Source organism: Cotesia glomerata, linkage group LG7 (genome assembly GCF_020080835.1).
Source record: "Cotesia glomerata isolate CgM1 linkage group LG7, MPM_Cglom_v2.3, whole genome shotgun sequence".
Taxonomy (NCBI): Eukaryota; Metazoa; Arthropoda; class Insecta; order Hymenoptera; family Braconidae; genus Cotesia; species Cotesia glomerata.
Window position 1 is genome coordinate 10,470,925 of NC_058164.1, and position 20,412 is coordinate 10,491,336.

A 20,412-nucleotide genomic window follows, 5' to 3' on the forward strand; every position below is an offset into this window, starting at 1 on the left:
TCAGACACAGTCCACATCACATAGACATTCTAGCACAATCCGTAAGATGGTGGCACACGTAAATTTCTAATTAAAGCAGCTAAACTAAATCTAACCTAAATCAAAAATAATCACCGTTTTTTTTTAAATATAAAATTTCTCTGATAATGAGAGTAAGAAATTATTATTTCAGAAAGAGTCCGAAATTAAGAGTACAGTATAAGATAATTATCTATATCAGGAAACCAAAATATCGTTCACAAATAACACAATAAAAATGCCAATGTAAAAGCACGTCTGCGTTCTACAATACACAGACTATAAGTAGTTATAAATAGATTGGAATTTCGCGATAAACATCAGTTGTTTATTTATTTATTTTGTTTTGTAAATGTGAATGTGATTATAAATCAAAATATCTTAAAAAATGATGACTATTGGTTTAATTTGGTATAAATATATTTATGCTTATAAGCACACGTTGTTTTGGATTATTTTTATTCAATATTTTATTTTTTTATAGACTTTTCTAAGCTACGTTGCTTTATTAAATAATTGTTCTCTTCTATTAATAATATTCAATGATACTATAAAAAATGTAAAAAGTTCAGTTAAAAACACAATTCGTATTTTCATTGGTGTTTTACCGAGAAGATTTTTCAGCGTATTTTTTTAGTGAATCAATACTACTCTTGTCAGTGTTGATTAATTGAAAATACTCATTTCAATTTTATCGCAAACGATGCAACTTTTGCTAATGAATAAAAGATACAATTAATCTTAAAAAGTTAGAAATAATAGGTTCTTAATCCATTATTTTAATGCAAAACGAATTTCTGTACCTAAGATGAATGTGGCTTTAATATTTTATTTATTGACTGTCAAACAAATTTACTAACTCAATGTTTAATATTCCAAATAAAATTAAATTACGATATTTCTGATTCTGCGATTCCCAATTCTTATTTCTCGTGTATATAATATAATATTAATAGTATAAGGTTACATTGGGGTTCAATGCAAAGCTGACTTACTAGAGATTTAAACGATTGTTAAGGGTGAAGTATACCGTACGTAACTCGCTCTACCACAAAATTGTACTCATATAATTCTCAATTATTATAATATAATCTCAATAATATTAACTGACGTACACAAAAACTCGTACAGAATAAAGATTTCAAGAATACTAGATGTAACAGTTAAGATAAAATATTTGAAAATAAGATTATTTGATAAATTCAAATAACTTTGTTGAAATGGTTATCAAAATAGTTCTATTATACATGCTACTTATTGTTATTTATCGGAATAAAAAAGGGTTTAATGAACAATACTTGCTAATGTTAATTTAAGTTTATCGAACATTCTGTTTGAACCAAAGTGTTGAACCTTAATTATTTTTTACAAACGATCTTGGGCTGATAGAAAAGGCCATTCGGCATCCGAAATGGAGGTAGATTTCTCAATGCTATATAAATTTTTTGAGTTCTTTGGTCAGTCAAGTTCAACTTATAGTTAAGGGGGTGAAAATTTTGTCACAAAAAGTGAATAATGTAAATTGAAGCTTATTTTATCAGCATTAAGTTTCACATAAATACGAGTGTACTTTAGCCATTCAAAAGTTATTTGATGGAAATACCTGCATAACAGCGCATTTCGGAACTAATCGACCGATTTTGTTTATCTTCAAACTCGTTCGAGGTGATTACCGAAAGAAAAAGTATGCCAAGTTTAATTAAACCAATGCTATTATTTGAACTTACTCTAATATTGCAATATTTTTGGAAAATTCTTTCTTTTCTGATTGATTCAAGACAATAAAATTCTTCAAAGTGATTTTCTTGATACAAAATTTTTTCTCTTAAGCCAAGTTAATTTTTTCGTCCGTGTAAATTTTATTTAAATAAAATTGAATCTTCCAAATGTCAGTCAGAGAAACTCAAATTTTATTTATGTAATCTCAGGTATTAATCTAAGCACTTTATAATTCAATTGAAGAAGTAGAAATAACTTAAATTTAGTCTATAATGAGTATACGGTTATAACAGAAAATTTTTTCCCTGCATGCTCAAGTGCGTGTAAACTTATACTCAGCTAACTTTAACGCTTAATGCGAAGGAATTCTATAGTTTAGTCAACTATCACAAGACAGAGTTACTCTGTCTGCCACACAACGAACAAATATTGAATCATAGGAACGAGAGTTGTAAAAAATCGTTTTGAGTGCAAAAAATTACCGTGAGTAGTGTATATTAGGGTGGGCCGAAAATCCGCTTTTTTAAAATTTCGTTTAGTAATAGCAAAAATATTGTTTATTAAGTTATAAAAAAATTTTGTGTGAAAGGAAAAAATTTTTGGTCAACATCTCAGGCTCGCCGATTGCAGTCAAAGATAAAAATGCTCAAAAAATTTTTTCATCAACTTATTTTAATCGGAAATTTTACGCTCTACAAAAAAGGTTTTTACACAAAATTACGTAGGACCCATAGATTCAGAGATAATACCAATTTTAGTATCAAAATAGTAGATTTTCGCCATTAAAATAATCTTGTTAGTTTGAAATCTATTTATAAGTTCTCCATTCGACATAAAATTAAATTTTCTATCAAAATGTTTCTTTGTAAAATTTTGTACGAGTGATAATTATTAAAATTATTCCAATTTTTGTTCAAAAAGTGACATTTTCGATAGTAAATGAATTATATCTTGATATAAAATGATTAATAAATCAATTATTGTCTTCAAAATTAAATTTTCTAAAAAAAAAGTTTTTATATAGAATCACGTGCCTTTAATATTTTTTATAATAATTACAAATTTCCGATAAAAATTAGTATGACAATTTTCAAAGTTTCGTTTACGGTACATCCACTACTAGCGCTAGAGTAGACTCTGCAAAGAGAGCAATCCGTTTGTCTTAGCGATTGCCAACAGATGGCGTTCTATATTGTCCTATAAATTTCTTTTTTATCTTCAAATACTTTTCATTACAATACATAACCTTAAAAAAAAGTTTCCCGACATTTTGTGTTAAGTTCAATAGTTTCCTTAAATTGGGACTTACGTTAAGAAAATAACTGTCCCCAAATTATTATTATTTTCTTGTTGTTTTGTAAGTATACTTTATGGAATTTCTTAATTATCAATTTGAACATCGGCTGCAAATTTCTAATATTGTTTCTCCATACTGATTTTATTAACAGTAGTACAAAGCACTTTCTCAAAATGTCAGCGTGTTCTATATTTGGAGAGCCAGAGAAATTACCCAAGGATCATCTTCCAAGCAAGGAAGACATTCCGAGGTATTGTAATTACCTAAGACAAGGAAGAAAAAACGAAAATCAATTTGAGCCATCACTTTCTGAAATTGCAAGTATTGTAGCTACAGACGTAGAGAAGTTATTCTCTATGATTACTGTCCCAACAGTTTCAACTAAACGAATTATCCAATTACTAATTGCTCAAAATGAAAAATATTTGAAAGCTAAAAAAATAGTGATTAATAATTGCCATTCTTCGTGATCTGGACAGCAAAAAATTAATGATTACAGGACTGATTCAAAAAAACTATTCGATGTAAGCTCTTGTAAATGTATTGAATTCAGTATCTGTAATTGTCCAGAAGAAAAAAAAATACCTGTCACTCAACATGAATTTCTCGCAGATCAGAGAATTACACGCTTACGAAAAATCTCTCAACAATTTTTGTACATCCCAGAGCCTAATGATGAATATACAGAACGTTTACCTCGTAGTATCTCAGATTTAAACCAAAATTTGGTGTCTTCAGACTTACCTTCTAATTCATCATTCAGTGAAATAAATTTTTCTCAAAAATCGACTTCTTCCATTAACAGTACTTCGTCGAAAAACAATTTCATTGTATGAACTAAGCTACAGACAAAGAAGAAACATGGATTTTAATCTCGTTCAAAGTCAAAATAGAATTGAATTCAAAGAAACTGCTCTTACCAGCCAAAGGTATAACTTAAGTGCTCGCGCCACTGCAGCCGTTGTAATATCGACTCTATTAGACATAGGACTGATTACTGAAACTGATAAGAATTTGATTACATTTTATACTAAGATATAATTCATTTACTATCGAAAATGTCACTTTTTGAACAAAAATTGGAATAATTTTAATAATTATCACTCGTACAAAATTTTACAAAGAAACATTTTGATAGAAAATTTAATTTTATGTCGAATGGAGAACTTATAAATAGATTTCAAACTAACAAGATTATTTTAATGGCGAAAATCTACTATTTTGATACTAAAATTGGTATTATCTCTGAATCTATGGGTCCTACGTAATTTTGTGTAAAAACCTTTTTTGTAGAGCGTAAAATTTCCGATTAAAATAAGTTGATGAAAAAATTTTTTGAGCATTTTTATCTTTGACTGCAATCGGCGAGCCTGAGATGTTGACCAAAAATTTTTTCCTTTCACACAAAATTTTTTTATAACTTAATAAACAATATTTTTGCTATTACTAAACGAAATTCTAAAAAAGGGGATTTTCGGCCCACCCTAGTGTATATATGATAAAGAACAATAATTATTATTATAATAACCTCAATTTACCTAATACAATAGAATAATTCAATTATTTGAATAATTCAATTTTACTATCAAAATAATTCAAATTATATGTGTGGCGGTTTAAATTTTTGAAAATTCTATTTCTTAAAGCATTCTCGATGTACGCCTTGTTACACTTTGGGATTTTCCTTAAGTTTAGTTGAGAGTATTTTTAGCTTCACATCTTCTCAGTGTTACAGTAGAAGCAGATAAATTTCTCCATAAAATAAGAATAATTACGAGTAAAAAGTTATTTGATTTTATGTTATCTTTTAATATATTCTAAACATCAATTTAAGTCATAATATCGTGTAATAGAAGAGAATTTTTTAGTATAAGTTTATAAAATTAGTCAACTCAATTTTTAAGTGTTGACAAAGACCAAAATTGCGAGTTAAGGAGGACAAGTAGACAACAATAGAAGTATATGCATTCCCGAGGGGACGATGACGCGGAACGCGGTGGCTGTCGTGTTATGTCGCCCCAGTGATTTCGCGCTGTACAAAAAGCACAAAATTAAATTTCGTCCCCTCGCGCTCTAGCAATATAACGAGAGAGACAAGCGTGGTACTATAGAGGCAAAAGGGAGTCGGAAAAGAGGGATGAAGAGGTAGGGGCTAGGGGCGAGAGGACACAAAGAAGAGGGGAGATGAAACAGCGGCAGAGAGGACGACTTTCGTCCTCCAATGGCGTTTAGCGGTACGTTAACTATCATTCGGTCTCGCCCCGGGGCCAATTCGCTAACCCAGTATTTACTGATGCCCAGGGCGCTGTTAAATAAACTGCGGGACCATGTCACGAGGGGTTAGCTCTTCGTGCAAGCTTAAAACTGTCTTTTCAGTCACCCTCCTTATCTATCACATTCTTCTCACTGTTTTCTTCGTTTACACTTTCTTCTCCACTGTTGGCGTCTACTATGCGGACAAATCCGAATTAAAAACGGCAAATTGGATGAGACCCGTTCAAAAGTCCAATCTCGAGGACTAAATTTGATTTTTATAATCGATTAAAAAAGTCTTTTTATCATAAATGTCATCGGTACAGATGTGATGTTGCTTCTGATTCCTGCTGAGTACATATGCCTTCGCGCGATGGGCGGACTCGAGGACCTCTAAGTTCTATTTATCTCTGTTGGATACCTTTGTGTCCGATTTCCAATACCCTTTGGTCACCATGTGTTCCAACTATATATGTCATTCCTCTGATTTTAAACTATTATGTTTTTCCTCGTTTTTCGTCATCAGCCTCCAAGGTTAATTCAAATTTATCTCATCCATCTTCTCATTTCATTTGATTTACCCTGATACTTTTTCATGCTGTGTGCACGTGCATTCCTGTAATTTAAATACCCTTTCATCAATTATTAGATTATTATCTCTTAATTATTAATATCAGAATCATAAAAAACAGTGAACGGTATACGTTAAGTTATTAAAAAAAGACGTTTTTATTATTTTATAATCTTCCAACAGCTGTAATTTCAAAGCTAATTCATTATTTCCTTCAAAAGCTTTGAGAGGTTTATTCAAATTCTTATCACGTTAATTTATTCTAGACCTTTTTTTTATATAATTTATGATTAATTTACATTGTGTCAACTTACGAAACAGTACATTACATTATTTATGATAAAACTAATGAAATTTTAGTATAAACTAATAAAAAAAAAGTTTTTTTATCTTAATTCAAAAGAAATAATCTTGATTCAAGAAACTTATTTTGAAAGCAACCGCCTGTGTAAAAATGATATGATATCATTATGAAGCTCATAATAAATATCATAATGAACCTCATATTTTGACACTAATATGAGATTCATATTAGAGCCATATCAATACATTTGAAACCCGTAACATGTAAAACACTTATGGGAACGAATTTTTTTTTAAGTAGATTAGTAAAATTTTAATTTTTTCTGTTAATCAGAGGAAATGTATAATGATTGAGAAAAACAGTATTTTTATCATGCACTATACTGTTGAACTATTTAACTTTCTTCTTTTAACTTTCTTAACTTGGAAGAATATTTAGAAAAACACTGACTATCTTGGTTTGAAAAAAATTTTTAACTGAAAAAATTTTTTCGTCTTAAAATAATTATTTTTTATTTTGAAAAAAATTTTAATCGCCCTAAAAATTTCTTTAATTTAATTATTTTGCATTATTTCCTGTATATAGTTATGACTCAATAACTTTATATCACGATTTAAAAAGGCTAACAATATCATTATGATATCATTATGATTTTATGCAGATATGACCATCATTAAATTCTCAATTCAATTCAATATCATTATGATTTTATAATGAAATTATATTAATATCATCATGGAGATATTATCCTAACGAATTTCCAACAGTAATAAAAATTTTTTTCTTGAATTATGAATAAAAGGCAACAATATCATAAAAATATCATAATGAATTTGATAAATTTCAGCCTGATTCCATCACGAGTTTACGCAGATACTATTATGACTTCATTATGAAATTATGCGTTTGTCACTATGGATTGGTCACGAATCCTCATGTGACCGATCCGTGTAGATAAAATTTTATAATAAAACATAATTAAATTACTAGAAATTTTCTTTTTCCAACAAGAAAAATAAAAATTTTATAATCTAATTAAAAAAAAAATTCGATTCCATAAGTATTTTACTTATTACAGGTTTCAAATGTATTGATATGGCTTTTATATGAATCTCATATTAGTGTCAAAATATGAGATTCATTATGATATTCATTATGAGCGTCATAATGATATATCATTTTTACACGGGCGATTGTCTTATTTCAAGAATTTTTTATTTCAAATCTCATCTTAACTTAAAAGATCATTACCTAGAATACCTTAGATCGATGACTATTGTAACTTGACTTAAGACGATATTCTATTCAGACGATACAAACAAAATTTCCATCCAAGACTATAAGAATAATTTCGCGGTTCTTACACTGATAGAATAGTTGACTTCAGGAGAATAAATATTGAAGAAAATAATTTTGGACGTTTTAACTTTCTAAAATCAAGCAGAGAAATTCTTGAACCGACTGAAATTCATTTAAACCAAAAAAATTTTTTGAGTTCAAGAAATTTTTTGCTTTATTTAAGATGATCCAACTTTTTAAGCGATTTTTTCAGATCGTGATTTTTTTTCTGAATCAAGAAAATGTTTTATTAGTCTAAGAGCTTTGTATTTTTGATATAAAACTATTTTCTGAATTAAAAAAAAATTTTTAACTTCAACTAAAAGCTTTGTTGACCAATATAATTTTTAAATGAAAAACTTTCTGCTTTTCATCCAAGTATTTTAATTTATTGATTCGTAAGTGAGCATCATGAATGAAATGAACTGAATATCTTGAAACGAGTGTAAAGATGCGTAGAAAATATTTTTTTTTTCAATATATTATGACTATTTTTATGTACACATGATATAGCAATACAATTTATCTGAAATAGCTACATTTTTTTATGGTTTTAATATTATTATGTGTATACATTTGTCTAGCGGATTTTATGAAGTTTGCTCTTACAATTAAATGAAATTAGTTTATATTCCATTGTTATTTTTATAAATGTTTATTATTTTTTGCATTGCCCATATCTGCGAATGGTAGACATAACAGTCAGTGAACAGCCACTGGAGTTCGCTGTATATATATGTTAACATCAACATTTTTCCAGGTCGTTTAGCCTTTCCATGCCGTCAAAAGCTTCTCTTCTACAACCTATTTTTTGCTGTTGTATATACGAATTTACACAACCACCTGGAATTGGCGTGCGCTCAAAAACTCATCCCCGCTCCGGTTGCTCAGTAAAAAAAAAAAAAAAAAAAAAAAAACGAAATCCGAAAATAAAATAACGAAAATCGTGTGGTGGCGGCACGGTTTATAAATTTGATGTTCGTCGTCGTTGTGTGCTGGGATTCAGTCGAGTCTACAGCACCAGCCAGCCAGCCATGTTTGCGGGTTTATAAATTGGTTTCCGCGATGGGGATTTTTCTATTAAGGTAAAATTGGTTCTTTCAACCGCCACCAGAGCCACGACGTATCTCTCCTCTTTCTCGAAACTCTGATACTTTACAGGAGTTTTCTTACTCATGTTGTCTCTCTCACGAGCCCTAGGGGCTCTTGCTCGTCAGAATGACGGGGTGATTGCCAAGAGGAGGTAGAGTACGAAGCAGAGGATCAGGGGGTTGAGAACCAACCCGCGAGAGAGAGATGTTAAGGGGTAAGAGTTAGGGGTTCGTACCAGCTCGAAAGTCGATATTTCCGTCACCGGTGTTATCGGTGTTTCCTACATTCTGTCCAGTGTCGCTACAAATCAATTTACCGATCAAAGTGTCAAAGATAAAATTTCACTTTACGACATATCTTCGATTTTTAGAAATAAATAAACCTTAATCCTGTTAACACTTACGATTTTCTTATGTATATTTTATCTGGTTTCTTGATCTGTGAGTTGTTTTACTTTTCAAAAACAGTTTAACGTGTTTTGATTAAGCTTTCCGAGAAAAATTGTTCTGTTGTGGTCTGATAAATCGATCGATAATTTATTTTGTGTCCTGATATTGCCTGATATAAAAATTAAGCATATAAGTCCATACACGGACATATATCTGGCTTGATATGCTTTGATATGCACATATTAGACGATATGGAGATTATATGCCGATACATAATATTTCCAGTAAAGGTAGTGTTGAAAATCTCTGATGGAGGGAGCACGATCGCTGTCTTTATTTTAAGATGTTAAGTCTTAAAATAAAAATAATATATTTTGATCTCTTCAGGAGCTTATTGACATTAGTATTTAGTTTAGAAATGACTAATCATACGTAAAAATGTCCTTTTAGTTTAATCAACTACTGAACCAATTTTTAACTTCCCGCTAAGAAAATCGAAGATTTTCAAAAATCGGGAAGTTATCGTTTTCACCCCGTTTTGCAAAAATCGAGTTTTCATCAGATCTCGACGTTTGAAGGTCACAGGAAGCTTCCCTGACTATCCCCGCGAGGTTGTCACTATGTCTGTATGTGTGCGCGCGCGCGCGCGCGTGTGTGTGTGTGTGTGTGTGAGTATGTGAATCGCGTATAACTTTTGAACGATTGAATCGATCGGAATCTACCAAACCGCGTTCTAAAGAGTTCCCTCAAACTTAGATATCCTTTGAATTTGAATCGATTCGGACCGATAGATTTTGAGAAATTTTAAAGAATCTCAAAAAAAATGAGAAAAAAATTTTGTTTGAAAGTGGTTTATTTGGAATAACTTTTAAACGGCTTCATCGATCAACTCCAAAAACTAATCTGCCCTTGAGCTTAAAAAACCACGTCGCTCACCGCTATTCCGGTCAAAATCGGTTGATTCGTTTGAGAGATAGCGTGAACGAAAGAAAACCGAGAAAAACCGAAAAGTGTTTTTTTTTTTCAATTACTCCGAAATTTTTTGTTCTATCAATTTAAACTTGAAGATTTTTCATGAAGCTTAAGAAACTGCGTTGAATGCCATCAACCGCGTGAAAGTCGGTTCATTCATTCAAAAGTTATTGCGATTTAAAAATTCAAAAAATAGTGTTTTATCAAACTTCTATCAAATTATTGTGCTCGAAGAGCTCAAAAGCATACCAAAGCTATTTTTTGAGCTCGGAGAGCTTAAAATAACACACAAATTGTATTTATGAGCTCGAAGTTGGCGGGAAGTTGCAGGGATGGCCTTCAGGGTCAACCGTTTTCCTAACTTTTTTTTTAGTGCGACATGTTAATTGACGTAAAAAAAAATTTTAGAAACAAAAAAAAATTGTTATAAGTTATTTGTTTACTCTCACCAGATCAGATCACATATAGCCATATCAGTAAATTTTTTTACAGAATACGAATTCAAAATTCTTGGGAAATGTTTTTTATATTTCTTGTAATAAACTTTGAATTTACCTTTAATGAGTAACTGATTGTATGAATTTCCGCTATTGAAGTACATTTTAATCAGATTATTAGTTGTAGTACTTGTAGTTTTTGATGATTGTGCATACATTGAAAGTAATTTGATTTACAAGACATCGTAAGGTTATTAAAAAAATATTGGAATAGAGTAATAAAAGTATGTATACTTGATAGATTATTAAATTTTCCATCCCGCGGTGACTATAAAAACACACAAGAGAAAATAACCGAAGAAGTAGGTGGAGGGTTGTTTCGGTCATTTGGCTTGACTTCATAAGTCATTAGAATCAACCCTGTGCCCAAGTCGTTTGTTACAAAACACCCGGTATGCTGTAGCATAAACGGTATATTTAGGGGCGCCTAACTAAATTACATCAATCCCATTTCACATCGTTTTGACATGGCAATTGAGTTGAGCCCGAGCGCAACTGTTGTATTACAGGGTGAAGAGCATCAGTAGAGAGACGAAGACCGGATTCTACTACCATACCGCCCTCTGCTATTTGTAGAATCACGTAGGATAAGGTGAAACTGTATAGCACTGTTAAACAGAGAGAATAGAAAAAGAGAGAAGACTGAACAAGAGAGTGAGGTTAAAGTTTCTGCAACATTCCTTCCCTCTCATTCTCTCCTTCATTCTTCTCTCTTCACGACACTCGTCGACGCAAGTGCCTTAACTTTTCCTTCTTATCGAAAATAAGTCGTTAGCTGGTCTTTCATCTTTAAACGAGTTTTGCACCGGTGCGCCAAGACTTCTTTTTCTTTCAGTTGCCTCGGTTTAAGAGATTTTTCAATTTCACCACGGCAAGATGATTTAATTTCTTGACCTAAGAGAAAAAATTACCAGATACTTGGTTCATTATAATCTATGTACACCTTATAAAAATAAATTATTTTAATATAATCATAATTTTTAAGTCATTTTTAAAACTGTTCCCAAGTATTCATTGATCAAGGGGCGAATTTTTCTATGTTAACATAGAAATTATTACTTTGTTGACATGGTAATTTTGACTATGTCACTCGGAAAAATTGTAGGTAAAATTACAATCGTCATATCGTAATCCAGGACCAGACTTTCAATAACTTCAGTTTAAAGATCTGACATTTTAAAATTTACGATGTTACATCGTAAAAATTCATATATTGACTACTTTTATACGCATTTTTTATTGTAACATCGTAATTTTTAAAATGTAAAATTATAAAAGTAAAGATTTTGAAAGTCTGGTCCTGAATTACAATGTGGCAATCGGAATTTTTCCTTCAATTTTTTTTTTTTTCCGTGGCGTATTATTGGAAATATATAACTAAGTGAAGTAGAACAAATTTAAATTTTACTACACGAAGATAATTTTGATGGTTACACCTACCATCGAATGTAGTTAAATCTAGCATTCATGTCTTAAGAATTATTATATACTAGTTATAATTAAATAATTATTAAACTCATTGAATTGAGCATTGAAAATTAGATTTTAGGACACCTTTTTAGTTGAAATAATTTACTTATCAGAAACCTCACGTACACGAGGCAAGAAATGAATGAGAAACGAAAAAAAAGTTTTTTAAAATAGTATGTTTCAAACCCACTCTTATAACTTAAAAAACAATCAATTTATTAATAATTTTTTTAAATGTAAGTGTTTAATTACTGACTACAATCCATTAGATCTCTCATAAGTTAATTATTTCAAGTAAGAATGTATCCTGCAATAAAATTTTTAGTGCTCAATTAAAAAAGTTCAATATTTATAATTATTGCATGATTGTTATTATTATATAAATGCTCAATATAATAACTACCTTCGATGGTAAATGTAATCATTAAGATGGTAATTCTTTATGATCGCATTATACTAAGAATAGGCCATCATATACATGGAAAAAAAAGATTTAAAAATTGCACCAAAAATGATGTAAAAATCAAATTGTACAAGTGGTATTAGTTTTGGATTGAGGTGATACAAATATTATATCACCGTGATATAGATTTTACATTACAGTGAAGTAAATCATGCGTGCCCTACACGTATGTGCATGCGAGTTACCGGCGATCCACATATAATGTATCCGCGGGTAATAAGGCCTGTCGGGTAATAAGGCCTAAGTGGTAGAAATGATATTTAAAATAACCGTTTCCGCTAAAGGCTTCTTCTCTAGTAGAAGCGTCTAGCATAGAAATGTCACGACAACCTTATAGAGTTCCGAAACAACGTTCCCTGTCTTCTATACTTCATCATCCGTCATATGCTAAAGTAGCGCAAAAGAATTCCTAAAAAACGGTTTGAGTAAATGGTAAGCATTTTTTATAATTTTATATTTAATAATTTAAAATCATTGTTCTAATTTTTATCAACATCTTAAAAAGTATTATTGCTAAATTTAAGAGATGAATGATCTCTAATACCAATTTTATTAAGTATAGGATAACTATTTTCAGTTTGTTTAACCCGCAGGCCTTATTACTCTACCGCAGTAAAATAAGGGCTATTCGCAAGGTTTTTGAAAAAATTTTTGTGTTTGTTCATAGTGAAAATTACTATTACTCCATTATATTTTGTGGCTAATGTATTAATATAAAAATTAATGTTACATTTTAATAATTAAATGCAATATTTTCGATTTTTTTCAAAATCTCCCTTAGCTAGGCCTTATTACCCGCTGGTACCTTACTATGTTTCGGCCTTAGTATGTTTCGCTTTGCCCACCTGAATTTTAAATTATTCCCATGCTAATAAGACGATAAGTAGCGTCAACAACTTCAAATGAAGTAGAAAAATTATGTATCTGCAAAACTTTATCTTATTTAGACGTTGCAAAAAACAAAATAATTTTTTTTTTAAATTCTGAGTAGGTCCCCCCTTTCCCCTATCCGTTCTTTCCCAACTCCCTTAAAATTTGCTTTAATATGGCTCTTTACCGTAAGATGGACGGTGGCGATGTTTGCTCGGTGGGTCTTATATACGTGACTGAATAAAGTAGTCAGTACTTGTCTCGGATAGCTTAACTGGTAGAGCCCTTGGCGAGTAACCGAGAGATCTGGGTTCGATTCCCAGTCTGGGCTGTCTGATTATTTTTTCAATTACGGAAAAATTCCCACTGAGTAGGTCCCCCCTTTCCCCTATCCGTTCTTTCCCAACTCCCTTAAAATTTGCTTTAATATCTAAATTCAAAAATTCACATTTTTGAAACAAAAAAATCCCCATTCTAAAAATTTTAGGATCTTTCAAGATCAGTAAGGTAAAAGCCCCAATAGATGATCATGTACCAGTATATGATCACTCCATGTATTTGTATACCTATATTTGTGAATATAGATATACAAATACATGGAGTGATCATATACTGATACGTGATCATCTATTGGGGCTTTTACCTTACAAGGTATAATAAAAAAAAATTAGGAAAACGGTTGACCCTGAACGCTTAAGATTGCACTTATGCCGTTTTTGAGCTCTTCGAGCTTAAAAATACAATTTATGTGTTGTTTTGAGCTCTCCGAGCTCAAAGAGATATCTTTTCTATGCTTTTGGGCTCTTCGAGCTGAAAAGTCTGAAAGAAGTTTGATATAGTACTATTTTTTGAATCGTAGCCAGAGACCTCGTAACCGGAGACTTCAACGCTAAATCGGCTGAGTGGGGCACTGCTTTCTCTGACACCAAAGGTAACGAGGTTGCCAACGTCGCGGCTAAACTCGACCTCATAGTGCTGAACTCTGGGAGCACCACGACCTTAAGAAGACCAGGATACCAAGAATCCATCCTCGACATTTCGTTGGCGACTCCAAGGACTGCCAACATGGTCGAAGACTGGACTGTATCCGAAGAATACAGTGGCAGTGATCACCAGTTCGTGACATTCAACGTTGGATTGGCATCTGCTCCGGTTTCACAACGCGACCTTTCTAAGCGGAAGTGGAATGCCAGGAGGCTTGATCCAGAGGCACTGCGAGCTTCACTTGCACGAAGCTGGTCTATCCTTCAGAACAACCCGACTCCGGATACCTGCAGCGAGACGGAAAAGGCAGTGATAGATACGATGAAGGAGATTGCTGCCGCATGTGACGCCTCTATGCCGCGGCTGAAAAATCGGAGTTTCCACAGGCCGGCGTACTGGTGCTCAACAGACATAGCAGAACTTCGCAAAATATGCCATCAGCTACGTCGCCGTGCCATGAGAGCTGTTTGAGCGCTCTCTGAACCAAAACTTATATTTGAAAGAGTATAAGCAGGCCAAAAAAGACGCTAAACCGAGCCATCAAAGCAAGTAAAGCGAAGTTATGAAAAGAGATCTGCAAAGGCTTCACCAGAGGTGCCGAAGTCTCCTGCCTTAAAGGATAGCATTGTAGCGGAGCTTTTCCCCAAACACCTGCCGCGGGAGAAGAAACACTACGCTAAAAACAGCGAAGTAACACCCTTCACAACTAAGGAACTACAAGACGCGGCCAAGTCACTCCAAACAGGAAAGGCACCTGGAACTGATGGTATCCCGGCATCGGTGATCAAGATTATAGCCCTGGAATACCCAGACATACTCCTGAACACCTACAACACATGCTTGGCAACTGGCACGTTTCCCACGGTCTGGAAGCGGCAGAGATTGGTTCTCTTAGACAAAGGTAAGGGAACTCCCGTAACACCTTCGTCGTTTAGACCACTCTGTATGCTAGACATTGCTGGAAAACTGCTCGAGAAGCTCATACAAGGGAGACTTCGCAACGACATCGACCGTGCTGAAGGTTTTGCCACCAACCAGCATGGCTTTCGGAAAGGTCGTTCGACAGTCGGAGCGATCGAGAAAGTCATAAAGACAGCAACACAAGCATGGTCTGGTAGCCTCAGAGCTCGTAAAGTATGCCTTCTCCTCACGCTAGATGTCAAAAACGCATTTAACAGCGCAAACTCAGGAGCACAAGTTTGACGCGGAGCCAGAGAATCTGGCACTAGTCGACAATTACCTTGACGATAGAAAGCTAATAGTGGAAACTATTAAAGGCCCACAAGAATACGCCATAACGGCTGGCGTGCCGCAAGGCTCAATAATGGGGCCCGATCTATGGAACGCAGACTACGACGAGCTTCTTTAAATCCCGTTGCTAGAGCAAGTAGAGCTAACAGGCTTTGCAGACGACGCTGCGGCCACTATAGTGGTGGACAGCGTAGAAGAGGCCGAACTGCTAGTTCGGGAAACCATTGACGCCGTCGAGACTTGGCTTGATAAGCATCACCTGAAACTCGCCAAACAGAAAACCGAGATGGTCATTTTGACACGTCAAAAATGGTTCCCAAAACCATTCGCTGTGGACATGGGAGGAACAACACTGACGTCAACGAGGGCCCTGCGCTATCTAGGGGTAATGATAGACGAGAAACTATCTTTCCGCGAACACCTCGACAGTGCATGCAAGAAAGCCAGCAAGACGGTGTCTAGTCTAGCACGAATTATGACCAACACCATGGGACCAAGAACGAAAAATAGAAGAGTTCTTCTAGAAGCAGTCTACTCGGTACTGCTTTATGGAGCGGAGATATGGGCAGACATACTAAAGCAGAAGACCTACCGGCAGAAGATAGCAACAGTACAGCGGCGAGGCGCTCTCAGGGTTGCCTGCGCCTACCGCACATCAAAACTCTATAACGCTAAAGATAGAGACGAAAACATGAAGGACGCAAGAACGAGGATAAAGGCGGAAATGCAGCAAGAGTGGCAGGGCTGATGGACATCGGGAGAGACGGGCCGATAGACAGCGCGCCTGATCCCAAACATCAACGTCTGGCTTTTTCGGAAGCACAGGGACACGGACTTCTTCGTGACCCAGCTATTGACGGGACATGGGCAGTTCAATGCCTATCTTTTCAAGATGGGTTTGCCTAGACAAAATTGACAACGCCGAGCACACGTTTTTCGAGTGTGATCAGTGGAAGGACGACAGAATCAGCACCGAAGAAACAATAGGCACCACGCTCTCTCCTGAGAGCTTGGTAACCTGCATGATCAAAGAAGAAGAAAACTGGTCAGCTGTCGCAGCCTACGCGCAGCGCCTTTTAAAAGAAAAAATCGCAGAAAGGGATTAGAAACCAGTAGTAACAAGAAGTAGGCGTCGTGAGACGCAACATGGACTGGATTGAAGTAATGTTAACGCGGTTCCGATCCAGTCATCTCCGTACCATCCACGGGGGAAGAGAGAGGAGTTTTTTTTAGTGGGTAAAAATCCCACACTACCGACCATCATCTTTCAATGATAGCGGTGTCTTTGGAAGATTTTTTTCGCTTCTCTATGAAAAAAAAAAAAAAAAAAAAAAAAAAACACACACACACACACATACATACATACAGACATAGTGACACCCTTGCGGGGATAGTCAGGGAAGCTTCCTGTGACCTTCAATCGTTGAGATCTGATGAAAACTCGATTTTTGCAAAACGGGGTGAAAACGATAACTTCGCGATTTTTGAAAATCTTCGATTTTTTTAGCGGGAAGTTAAAAAAATTGAGCCAAAATTTTAATGGCGCTGGTCATTTTTGACGATTTTCAAAAATTCAAAATTTGACAAATTGGGCATTTTTCAAAATATTTTTTTTTTTCAATAGCTCCAAGTGTCCCCTTTCCAAGAAACGAAAGGCTATTTCTGTATCTATAATAGCGTTCAAAATATTACAAAAATAAAATTGAAAAACTGAAAAAATCGCGAAATTTTGAATTTGCATATCTTCTGAAAAAAATTTTTTATCATTTTTGCTTTGGCAGAACTTCGTTATATGATGAAAGAAAACGTCTGGCCAAAATTCGTCCAAATCGAAAGGGGTCGATTCCAACTATTAGTCGATTTGACATAGAATGTCAAATGACCCATATACTATTTTTCATTATATCCAGTCAAAAAAATGGAAAATATTGCATCGAAAAAAATGTAAGCCTGCTCTGACATTTGCGGCACGAGCCAAGCCAGATAATTTTAACAGAGCATTTTAGGCTTTTGGCCTTAAAATCGGAGCTCGACGTACTCTCTTAAAATGAATCAGTGAAATTTCACTGATTCCAACCAGTGAATGACAATTTCACTGGTGAATCAGTACATTTCACAGATTTAACCAGTAGACATACCAGTGCGCATGCGCGCAGACATTTTGTTCACTGATTCAATCAGTGAAATTCACTGAATCACCAGTGAAATTGTCATTCACTGGTGGGAATCAGTGAAATTCCACTGATTTATTTTAAGAGAGTACGTATTTTCGACCAAGGTATAAAGAAAAGAATTCTTCCTATTATGTCAACATCGAAGATATTATATGTCCACGTGAGGGAAATTCCCATGTTGACATGGTGAAAATTTTCATGTTATTATAGAAATTCGAGATCTATAGACATAGAAGATTACGTTGCAAGTATACAGGAGAGATATCTACACTATATAAGTAAAATTCCTACAATATATACTTTTTTTTTTTTTATTTATTGAGCTCGAAATACCTCTCATATGTTAACAGAGTAAAAATTTCTATAATATAGGAATTTTTGCATGCGAAAATGAGAAATATTTCTATTTTTTCCCTCCATTTGTGAATTTACATTCTATTTCATGAAAATAATAATACAATTGATAATTAATGTATAAATAAATACATGAAAATATTTCATGACGGTATATTAATTTATTAAATGTGATAATTAACCACTTGTATCACATATATTTTGTAACTATGAAGAGGAAATTAAAACCGAATAGCCGAGTATATTAACAAGCCACCAAGTTTAACCACCGCTTGTATTTTGCGGTTAAGGCAATCTAGACACAAAGGCAACGCGCGTGCATGCGTCCAGTTATATGACAATTGCATGCATGCGAGTTTACATGTGTAGATTTATGTGGTTATTTATATTGTCAAAAAGTATGAATAGAAAAAGAACGAGCTCATATGAAAAAAAGAAAAAAAAAATAAGACAACAATGTCCTTGTTACTATGTATATATTTTTAATGTAAAGTAATGGTTTTCTTTTGTCGCACGTTTTAACAAGTATTATATATGTTTGTCTGTGTGATTTACGTACTTGTGTATGTGATTAGGGGAATAATGCTACTTTCTGAATACAATAAACGTAAAACCGCCGCCAATCCGCTTAGGTGTAACATCTTTACACAATTACCAATAATTGGGTTGTGTAAGCCTATGAAAACCTAATTAGTTGTATATCGATAATAATGCAAGCTGAAACAACCATAAACCAAGAATTCGAATATTTCTTCTAATTTTATGAACTTTTTCTGATAAAATTTTCTAAAAAGTATGCAAACGCTAAGAATAAGATTTTAGATAGTAAAAATTGAAAATAGTAGGAAAATTTCCGCAGCAGGGATAATTTATTGAAATTGATAAATGGTACAGAACGTTGTGTAAAGCGTACTAATTTGATTTGTCGAAATTGAGTAATAATTTAATGAAAGCATTTCTATCTTACTCTTCGTTCTCCTGAAGGACTGATGAGCGTCTTAACGAAGTTGCTGTGAATTATCAGCAATTATCGAACCTCCAATATAATTCCGTTAGCCTCATCGAAGTTGGAAAAGACATCGTCAAGGTAAATTAATTTTCTCACTAAGGCCGGATGTTTTTTCTTTTTAATCAGTTTTTTTATGGATTACAAAGTTATCAATTATCACATCAGGTCATCAAAGTATAGAGTCTCTTCAGATAAATATCTATTATTTTTACGAAACTAAACAGTAGAAACTCGTTATTGACATGGTAAATTTTAAATTGAACAGAATATATGATTTTATTATACATAATTAGCTGCGACGCATGTGCGTCATTACCCAGCTAATTAATTTTAGTTCCAGCACATGAACCTTATTTCTTAACTGAGTTATTAGTACTGAAGGAGTCCTGAAGTATCGAAAACAAAAATTGTGAACTATTCATCTCATTAGTTCGTTAAATTTTTATCAAGAACTATTAATAAAAGATATCTTTCCTTGTTAATTCATATATTAAAGAAGAAAAAAAGCAAATTTGTTACTGTCTATTACTTGACTAATTTTTATTTTAAATATTTCGTGGACCTTTTTTTGCTTTCCAATTATCAGCTGAAATTATAACGTATGCACATAAACAAAAAATTTACCTATATATATAGATGTACTGAAGACTAGTAGCGTTTATTTTTTCATTATTCTTTAGTAAAACGACACTGTATTAAGTTAGATAGCCATTTGAGATATCAAATTCTTTATGAATGAAACGGATCCATAAAAAAATGGATTTTTTGTTGTTATCCTGTTTCCAAGGTACATGCTTTCTTATTTTGGCTATATTGTTCAGAAAAAATTTGTTGGTTTACTTTGATGTTTCTTTTATTTCTATAACACTGAATAAATTTTCGAAAATTACCAAATTAGTTTTAAATAAATTATCTTTACAATGGTATAAGAATTATTTTAATTCCATGAACGAATAAGAGTATGATAATGAATATAGCTACGAAGAAGGAAGGAAAATTTTTTTATCGTAAATCATCTCTAATGTTTGTCATTATAAGTCATGCAATAACTATATTTAGAAAATAACTGAACATCATGTCACTTAATAATTTTACATATTTATTAAATTCTATGATTATTTAAAAAAATAATAAGCAAAACTCTATGTTTGTTTTCACAAGTAGTGATGCAATTTTATATGGAACAATAATAAGTTTGAAAATAGTATTTACTTTGTTTTGAGATGTTTTTTGAGTATATATTTTCCTGCATACATGCCAGTAAGCAAAAGAATCGTTCAATTCTCTCATTCTTTAGGTTATTCATGGTAAATGCCAAGGCGACAATTCCATTGTGCGGTTCTTTCGCGGTCGGGCACTTTGAGATACAAGCATAAAAGTTATATTG